This window comes from Lygodium microphyllum, chromosome 23 (genome assembly GCF_053477565.2).
Source record: "Lygodium microphyllum isolate KBCC chromosome 23, Lygodium_microphyllum_v1.1.10, whole genome shotgun sequence".
Lineage (NCBI taxonomy): Eukaryota > Viridiplantae > Streptophyta > Polypodiopsida > Schizaeales > Lygodiaceae > Lygodium > Lygodium microphyllum.
In genome coordinates, this window is record NC_141157.1 from 106,860,727 (window position 1) to 106,871,516 (window position 10,790).

Sequence of the window (10,790 nt, forward strand, 5' to 3'; positions counted from 1 at the left end):
GTGGATAGAAATGCCCTCTTCTTCTACCACACTAGACAACAAGCATGTCTGGCTATGTGTATAGGTCCCTTGTGCTTCGTCTTGTTGGAGACAAAGATGACTTTCCTTGCATACCTCATCATACCAACTATTTTGTGGGACATTCTTGCTTGGGAGGGGGGAGGGGGATATGGGTGCATGTGTGGGGAAAATACATGGCAACTAAGCTGTGAAGTACTCCTACAAGTTGTGTCGTAAAATCCTCTAGGGGTATGTGAGGGTCCATCTCTTGCAATCTCCAATAGAGATGATTCGAGAAAGCACTTGCTATCAATTTGGTAAAGGGGTATCTGGGGAATCTTGGGTGGCTACTCACTAGAGTGATCATCTCCATATCTGTAGGTGATGGTAAACTATATGTAGATGTGGTTGGCTACCACTGCTAGGAGAGGAGTCCCATTTATATCCTCTCACCTGTGGCAAGTGTATGCCTAGGCTCTAGTGTGTCTCTATATGTAGGATGATGTTCTTTCCAAGAATCAGGCATCAACTCATTTCCCTAACTTCTTGATAGATAGTGGCTAAGAGTAGTGCTAGGACATCTGCATATTTTGCAAAGAGTTCATTTGTTAGGCTATCCCAACCATAGCTTTGATGTAGACCAATGCTTGGTGGAGCTTCAAGAGTATATTAATGGAGATGTACACACACACACACACACACACACACACACACACACACACACACACACACACACACACACACACACACACACACACACAGAATTATCTTTTTTTGAGTACCTCAACATGTACTACTTATTCCATCATATAGGCATATAGTACAATGTCCCGTAAAGGGACATTCACACCCAGTGTGGGTGCAGGCATGGTGGCCCTTTATTCCCAACAACCTTCCACCTAAAGGCAATGTGCATGAAGGTAGTGAAACAATCAGCTAAGTCTAAGTATGTACAAAGCTAAAAACCTATACCTATCCAACTTCCATCATCCAGTAGCAATGGGCAAACCATTTTGCTGGAAGACCCTTCATGAGAAGGTCTATAGGGTTGTCATCTGTATGTAGCTTAACAAGCTCAAATGCTCTTCTTGTCAAGTACCTCTTTGATGAAATGATACTTCACGTGTATGTGTTTTGTCTTTGTATGAAAGACAAGCTTTCGTGCTAACATGATAGCAATCTGACTATCACAATGGAGAATAGGAACCTTTGTAATGCCAAGCTCTCCCATGACATATGAGAGCCATAAAGCCTCCTTGCATTCCTCAATGGTGGGCAGCCACATATTCTACCTCTGCAGTAGACAATGCAACACACTTCTGTAGCCTAGATATCCACGATATTGCTCCTCTTGTGAAGGTGAATACATACCTTGAACTAGACTTCGTGCAATCTGAATGACAATCATAGTCTACATCCATAAAGCCAACCACAGATCCCTTCTACTTCCCAAAGCAAATGCACAAATCCTTTGTGCCCTTAAGGTATCTCATGATACCTTTCACTGCTTCCTAATGCTTGTTGCCAAGGAGTGCCATGTACCTGCTAACCACTCCCACCACAAATGCAATGTCATGACATGGAGCAACCATAATATACATCAAGTTACCAATAGCCGAAGCATATGGAATCTTGGCCATTTTAGCCTTTTCATTGTCAGATGTAGGGCTGCCCTTTGGACTAAGTTTCACGTATGAGGCAACGGAACACCAATTGCTTTCCCCCTCCATATTGAGACACTATAAAATCTTGGATACATACTCTTGCTGTGATAGATAGAGGAGACCCTTTGACGTGTCCTTAAGTATCCACATCCCAAGAATATGATTTGCCTCACCAAGATTCTTCATGTCAAAACTACTATGTAGGCTTTGTTTCAAGGTGTCCAATGCATGAACATCCGTCCCTGCAATCAGCTTGTCATCCACATACAAAACCAAGAGTATTAGGCTGCCATTTGTTGCCTTCTTGGTGTAAGCACCGATCCACTTGACTCTTGTTGTAGCCTTGAGATAGCATGAATGTATCAAACTTGTGATACCACTCTTGAGGTGTTTGTTTTAGCCCATACAAACTCCTTTTGAGTTTACATACCATGTGCTTTTTCCCATGTGCCACAAAACCCTCATGTAGATCACCATGTAAGAACACAATCTTTACATCCATCTATAGTATGAGTTCCATATCCTTAGATGCATCCAAGCCCAAGATGGTCCGCAAAGTAGTCATTTGGCTATAGAAGAAAAGATTTCATCAAAATCAACTCCATGTTCTTGCTTGTATCCCTTTGCAACAAGTTGTGCTTTGTACTTTGGCGAGTAACCAAAAGTGACTTTCATCTTATAAACCCATTTGCATGGCAGTATCTTTTGCCCTTTAGGAAAATGCACCAAGTCCAAAATGTTGTTCTTTTCAAGAGATTCCATTTGTGACAGCATAGCCTTATGTCATTTCTTGCTATCCTTCCTGTCCATTGCTTCCTTGAAACATGATAGTTCACCACAATTAGTCAATATGACATAATCTACAACGTATTGAGAATCGAGAACAAACCTATCAAGCAGCCTTGAAGGTCGGGTTGACCTACGAAGCAAAGGTTTCACATTCATTGGCTATTGGTATTGGGCCTACAAATCTACATTTATAGCTTGATGTCTTGAAATTTGAGCATGCTAAAATGTCAATATTGTCATGAATGTATATTATCCTGCTGCAAGACTGTGGGATATCATGGGAAACTATTTAGTTGATCATTTTTAGCATTTTTCCTTGCATTTTCAGGGCCATTTAGAGCAAGTATTTGTCGCTATCCAATGGGCATTCTCTATTATCCAATTGGTACATCTTCCCGGAATACAACCCTTCTTACCTCTGTCATTTTCAGTGTGTTTGTGCATGCGATCTTCCCGACAGATAACATCATTGCTAGATACTACTTTTCTTTTCTTGAGAACTCATAATCGATATCCCATTTCACTCTTATCACCATATCCTAGGAAAATACATTTACAGGACTTTGGCTTAAGTTTGCTGTGTTCTTCGTTACGGATATGCACAAAAGCCTCGCAACCAAACACTCTCATATGAGCATATGAAGGTGGCTTGCTCAACCATACTTCTTGAGGAACCCTCCCCCCAAAAAGACCTATTCGTTTTTGCAACCGCTTGATCAAATGAATAGCTATCATAATAGCCTTTCCCCATGGGATAATGCAGCATGGCACATCATAATGTGGACATTTTCTTAAATGGTCCTATTCATACACTCCGTGACTCTATTTTGGGGTGGATTATGAGGAGCAATGAGCTCCCTCTTTATCCCTTTACTGTCATAAAAGTCCTGAAAGACCTTAGACACATATTCCCCACCATTGTCTAAGCAAAGATATTTAAGTGTCTTACGTGTTATATTTTTAGCCAATGCTAGGAATTTCTTAAATTTATCAAAAGCCTCGTCCTTACGATGGATAGGTTACACCCAGACTTTGCGTGTAGCATCATCAACAAAAGTGATCAAGTACTTCTTTCCCCCTATAGACAACCCTAGAATTTGATATACATTTGAATGTACCAACTCTAAAGGAGAAGATTTCAATAAAAGAAACTTCTTATGTGATGTTTGAGCATGTTTACCATAGACACAATGATCAGAATGGTCAAAATCAACATACCTAAAACATGGCAAATAACCCAATGAGAAAGCACTTTCATTCTAGTTTGACTCATGTGTCCCAACCAGCCATGCCACAAGGAAACACTCAATTGCTCAGTAATGGCAACAACATGGCCACATACACTAGATACATGCAATGGATAAAGGGTATTACTCTTAGAACCACGAGCAACTGTTGTAGATCCCTTGCATATCTTTCATTTTCCACCTCCAAAAGTAGCATGATAGTCTTCTTCATCTAGCTGCCATGTGCTTATCAAGCTCTTCTTGAGCTAGGGTACATGCCTCACATGATGAAGGGTAAACACTGAACCATGCTGAAATTTCAATTGCACACAACCAATGCCTACAATATCACATGCATAGTTGTCCCCCAAGTGGACAACACAATGTCCGCCACACTATAGTCAAAGGAGTACTCATGATGATGTGTGACATGAAAAGAAGCACATGAATCCAAGATCCAAGTATACACATCATCATTGATATCTATGACCAATGAGTGTGCACTAAAGCAAGAAGAGACAAAGAGTACATCATTGTTGCCACTATCACTCTCATGGCTAACCACATTGACTTCCTTTATCTTGTCATTTCTCTTCTTTGCAAGCGGGCTATCCTTCTTCTCATCCTTGCTATCACCAGTCTTCTTACCCTTGCCTTTCTCTTTCTTCCACTTGTAGCATTCGCGCTTAAAGTGTCCTTTCTTGCCACAATGATGACACTCAACATCTTTCCCACGAGATTTACTGTGTCCTTTACTGCTAGATTTTCCCTTTTGCTGAGATTTGCCTCTAGTATGCAATAGATTGGATGACTTGTTTGTTGCAATATTTTGTGAATTCAGCTCTTTCGTAAGCAAAGAGCTTTCCACATCAGAGTACATAAGCATAGCATTTGAGTTGCTCATAGCTGTCTTGAATATATCCAAATTTTCAGGCAAAGTACATAGCAAGAAAGTGGCCTTAAACTCATCATCAATATTAAACTTCAAGGCAATCAACTGGTTGAAAATCAAGTTGAACTCATTGAGATTATAGACATGGTTGTACCTTCCTTCATGCGAAGATCCATCAACTTCTTCAACCAATAAACCTTGCTAGTAGCATTCTTTTGAGCATACAAAGCCTCAAGTCTAGTCCACATAGCATAGGCAGAGTCCAGCTTCTCTATGTTGAACAATGAGTTTGCAAACTGACAATTCAATAGTAGAGCGTGCAAGCTCGCCAAGCTCATCCCAATCCTCTTCCTCAATGTTTGTCGATCATAGCCCTTTTGTCTTGATGGGCTTCACCTGTTTCTTTTGCACCAAGACATTGTAGGATTCCTTCTGCCATATGGTAAAGTTAGTGCATCCTCAGTCTTCTTCATATGCAATAGCTTGCTACTATCACTGCTTCTAGGCATGATTGCAACAAAATGAGAGAAAATGTCACCAAAGACAAGCCCAAAGTGTCAAACAATTGACTAAGGGGAGATGCAAAATCCAACCAGCAAGATGTGTCCAAATTCTTGTGTTCAGTACTGATTACTAATCATATTCTAGCATAGCCAAAGCATTTCAAATCAATAGCATACATCACCAAATAGCATATGACAATCTACGCATAGATTTTATGCAAATGGTACTCGTTATTCACTATGTACAACATCAAGAAAGTCTAAATAAACTAATCTATTTTAGCCCAAATATGATGCACAAAGCATGTATAATCAGTGCTCTAGCAAATGCTATCATGTCAATACCAAATCAATACACTAGACAACTTCACTAGAAGCATACAACTCAATCAAAGTCTCTTACAGGTATGGTACCTGTTGCCTGCAATTTTCCACAGCCAAGATAATGTTTCCAAGCTCCCAATCAAGCTCAATCCCCAAAATCACTCCAAATGATTGGCATTCATGGTGTACATGTACATTGCATAATTAGCACTCGAGAGATGGCCCAACAAGCAATAAGTATAGCATAAACCTCTACCAATTGCATTCAGCCCTACTATCATAGCAGCCAAAAATCTCTGTATAAACTGAGTAAGATCCCTACTAAAATCAGGGCAAAAGCACCTTAGATCCAAGGCATATAATCTCCAAATGTGTTTGCATTGTGTAAGCTTGTGTAGACATCCAATAGGCATACCCATTGAGCAATAACAACTCAAGATAGGGGTCCTACCTGTAAATTTCAGACTATCACCTATGTATTCTAGCCAATAACTAAGAGTGGGCCACTCTAGATGAATGCCAAGTCTTGATGTCAATGTCAGACAGTGTCTAGACCAATGCCAGTGGGTTTCGAAGGCCATCAAGGAGAGGCTACAACCAATGTGAATGTCAGAGAAGCCACAAAGAGAGGCTTGAAATTAGGTGCAAATAGCGTGATGATGTCCTAATGACTTGTTGTCAAGATTCTGGGAGAGAAGGAAGGAGTCTCACTTGTAGCTTCCTTGCTTGCACAATGGGGGGATACACACACAGGTGGAGGCTGAAAACAGTTTTCCTCTTCTTAGTTGTGTAAGCAAAAAAGAACTCTACTACAAAGAAATAGGAGAACCCTATATATGGGTCTCAAACCAAACTCAACTAAGGTGGCATACTAACTGACCCACGGACTAGAGTAGATAAGGATAGTTGTCATCTAGCTATTATTCATGGGTTGTGTACCAACCGCATCTGCAGCTAACAAGTCGGTGACATAAATGCACAACGGTCACCCTGGCATATCACGAGTGGAGCTCGATATCTCAACACTCCCCCTCGAGCTCAATCCCAATTCTTGCACACCAAGCAGGTCTCTGAACTTGCGCAGCTTCTCTATGCCCAATGCCTTCGTGAATATGTCAGCTACCTGATCCTCTGTGCTGACATAAACTAGATCAATAAGACCTAGTAAAACCCTCTCCCATACATAGTGATAATGCACCTCAATGTGCTTTGTTCTAGCATGATAGACTGGGTTATTTACCAAGTGTATACTACTCATGTTGTCACAATAAATGACAACTGGCCCATTTGTAGGCTGATGCATATCATAAAGTAGCTTATACAACCAAGCTACCTCACATGCAGCCATTGTTGCACCCCTATACTGAGCCTCTGTGCTCGACAAGGCAACTGTAGGTTGTTTCTTGCTGCTCCAAGTGACTGCAACACTCCCAAAAGAGAACACATATCCACTGGTAGATCGTCTATCAGAAATACAACCAGCCTAATCAGCATCAGTGTATCCATGCAGCTGTATCTGAACCCCAGTCTCATAAAATAGTCCATACTGCAATGTGGACTTCACATACCTGAGTATGCGTCTAGCCGCATCCAAATGCGGTTTCCTTGGAGTCTGCATAAACTGACTTACCAATCCAACAACATAGCTCAAATCTGGCCTGGTAATAGTCATATAAATCAAGCTTCCTACTATGCGTCTGTACATAGTAGGGTCTTTCAGAAGCTCACCTGCATCTGTGCTCAGCTTCACATTCTGCTCCAAAGGAACTGAAATAGGCTTACAGCCTGTCATCCCATATTTGGACAGCATGTCCAATCCATACTGACTCTGCAAGAGCTGTATCCCACTTGGTGATCTAATTACCTCAATGCCCAAGAAATAACGCAGCTCTCCCAAATCCTTCATCTCAAACTTTTACTTCAATAGCATTTTCACATGAAGGATATCTTCATCACTGTCACCTGTCATAATCAAATCATCAACATAAATGACAAGTAGCATAATACCTTTCTCTGTTTTTCTCACATAAAGTGAGAAATCTGCCTTGGAAATCTGAAAGCCAATAGTGACAAGATATTGTCCTATCTTGTCAGACCATGCTCTAGGTGCTTGCTTCAAGCCATACAAGGCTTTCTTCAACCTGCAAACAAACTCAGGATGAACAGCATGTACATAACCTGGTGGCTGCTCCATATAGACCTCTTCTTGCAAATCAGAATGCAAGAAGGCATTCTTTACATCCATCTGATGTAAAGACCATCCCTTTGATGCAACCATAGCAATGACTGCTCTTATGGTTGCCATCCTTGCAACCGGACTGAATGTTTCTTTATAGTCAATGCCATATGTTTGTGCATACCCCTTGACTACTAATCTTGCCTTGTATCTGTTCACAGAACCATCTGCATTGTGCTTCACCTTATAAACCCACTTACACCCAATTGCATTTTTACCTTTAGGCAAAGGTACCAATTCCCATGTAGCATTTGCTTCCAAGGCATCCATTTCTTCATCCATGGCTTTCTCCCATTTTTTTTTTCCCATGGCTTGCTCAAAAGAAGTGGGTTCTGGTTCCTGTATCACTTTGACTATATATGCATAGTGAATGGATGTAAATCCATCGTATTTCAGCCTATCCACAGGATACCTAGCTCTGGTAGACCTGCGCAAAGTAGGTTCACTCCCAGGTGCTCTCAAAATATCCATGGTCTTCCTTACTCCAGGTGTAACAATAGAAGGAATACCCAACTCATCATCAATGCTCTGTTCTGAGCCACTGGATTCACCATCCACATAAGAGTGACCTGCATTCACATCAAACATGGGCTGATCAACCTTCTCTTTTCCTTTTCGTGATACCTGCATACCACTATCTGCATTGCTTTGAGAAGATTCTCCTGATCTCAATTTGCCTGTCTATGGCGAAGAATGTGAACCACTACTAGAGGACGCTCCAGGTCCACTAATATTTTGTAACTCCTGCTGTGAATTCTGTGCAACATTACCATTTTGTGCATCTACATCATCAATCACATTTACTGGTTTATACCAGCTACTCATCTCATTAGAAAAAACATCTCTGCTCACTGTAAACTTACGAGTAGAAGGGTTATAGCATCTATACCCTTTCTGCTGCAGAGAGTAACTAATAAAGATGCACTTCTCAGCTTTTGGATCCAACTTGGTTCTCAACTCATCTGGCACATGAACATAGGCAATGCAACAAAAAATTTTCAAATGAAAAATATGTCAATATTGTGGGAGAGAAGGAAGGACTCTCACTTGTAGCTTTCTTGCTTGCACAATGGGGGAATACACACAAAGGTGGAGGCTGAAAACAGTTTTCCTCTTCTTAGTTGTGTAAGCCAAAAGAACTCGCATACAAAGAAATAGAAGAACCCTATATATGGGTCTCAAACCAAAGACAACTAACTAAGGTGGCATACTAACTGAGCCACGAACTAGAGTAGATAAGAATAGCTGTCATCTAGCTATTATTCATGGGCGGTGTACCAACCGCATCTACAACTGACAAGTCGGTGACATAAATGCACAACGGTCACCCTGGCATATCACGAGTGGAGCTCGATATCTCAACAAAATATCTGGTTTCCTACCAGTATACCTCTCCTCTGGAGTCATCCCATGTATTGCTGCAGTGGGAGTCCTGTTCATTATGTAGACTGCTGTAACAACTGCTTCAGCCCAGTAAAAATCTGGCAAGTCTTTTTCGTTGAGCATGGCAAGAGATACCTCTCCAATATGCTTGTTTTTCCTTTTTGCAATTCCATTTTGTTGTGGGATATGACTGCATGAATATTGCTGCTTTATGCTATGCTCCTGCAGGAACCTTGCAAACTCATTTGAGAGGTACTCTCCCCCTCCATCTGACCTTAGGCATTTTATTTGCATGCATGTTTCTTTTTCAACCATAGCTTTAAGAGTTTTGAAATGTCCAAAAACTTCACTTTTCTTTTTCATAAAATACACCCAAACTTTTCTACTATAGTCATCAATAAAAGTGACAAAATAATGACAGCCTCCAAGAGATGCAGCTTTAGTAGTCCACACATCAGAGTGGATTAATTCCAATGGCTTCTTACTCTCTTGAACATGTCTAGGAAATGGCTTCCTTGCCTGTTTTCCAAACTGACAGGCTTCACATACCTTATGCATTTCTGCAACCTTGAATTTAGGCAATCCTGCAACAATATTTTGGGCTTGCATTGATTTAAGTCACTGTATATTAACATGACCAATGCCTTTATGCCAGATATCAATATCTGCAACAACACCGGTCCCATGTGCAAACATTGCTGCACTCAATTTAGACATGTCTGCATCCAACGTAAACATTCTGCCCTTCTTCTTTCCTTTTGCTATCAAGCGACCTTTATTTTTCATATCCTCAACAAAGCATCCATGAGGATTAAATCTGACCTGCAAGCCTTGCTCAACCATTTGACCAACAGAAACCAGATTCTTGGTGATATTCGGGACATGAAATACATCGGACATGTATTTCTTTTTCCCATCCTGCATAGACAAAGGAATTTTTCCAATCTGCACAATAGGATGTGCAGTATCATCACCAGTCTCCACAAATCTTGGTTTTTTCATTTTCCTTGCATCCTCCATCCATTCTGCATGACCTGTCATGTGGTTTGATGCACTTGAGTCAACATACCACACATTGTTGCTTTCTTCTGCACTTGTCACAGAATTGTTCATGTGCTGCACCATGAACAAATGCTCATTTCTGTCATCACCCTGTCTACTAGAAGATGCATAATTCCCTTGTTGCAATTTTCCATTCATGATGTCATTCTGCTTTTTATAGCAGTCTTTAGCCATATGACCCATTTTACCACAGTAGTAGTATTCAACATTACTGTTTGCATTTTGGCCTCTTTGCCATCCACCACGACCTCTTTGGCTCCCCCTGCCTCTAGAGTTACCACGTCCTCCTCCATAGCACTGGTTTTCTTGAGTTTGCTGCATATTCTGATTTCTACCACGGCCTCCAGATCGGCCTCCTCTACCTTTGCCTCTACCTCTTCTAGCATTTGAGTAGAAGACAGCTTCTTTTGAAGTTCCTCCTGAAGAAGACGCACCACCATTTCTCTGCTCCTCAGAAAATAGAAGAGCAATTAACTCCTCAAAATCAGAAAATCTTTCACGAACTGAAATGGATGTCCGAAACTGTGCATAATCCTTTCCTAGACCATTCAAGGTCACAGAAACTAAATCATCATCTTCCACTGGCGACCCAATGGAAGGAAGTGCATCTGCAATCTTCTTCACCTTCATGTGATAGTCATTGATGCTCATACTTTCTCTTTGCACATTATGCAACTCTTGCTTGAGCTACATTTTCCTGGCTTCCGTATT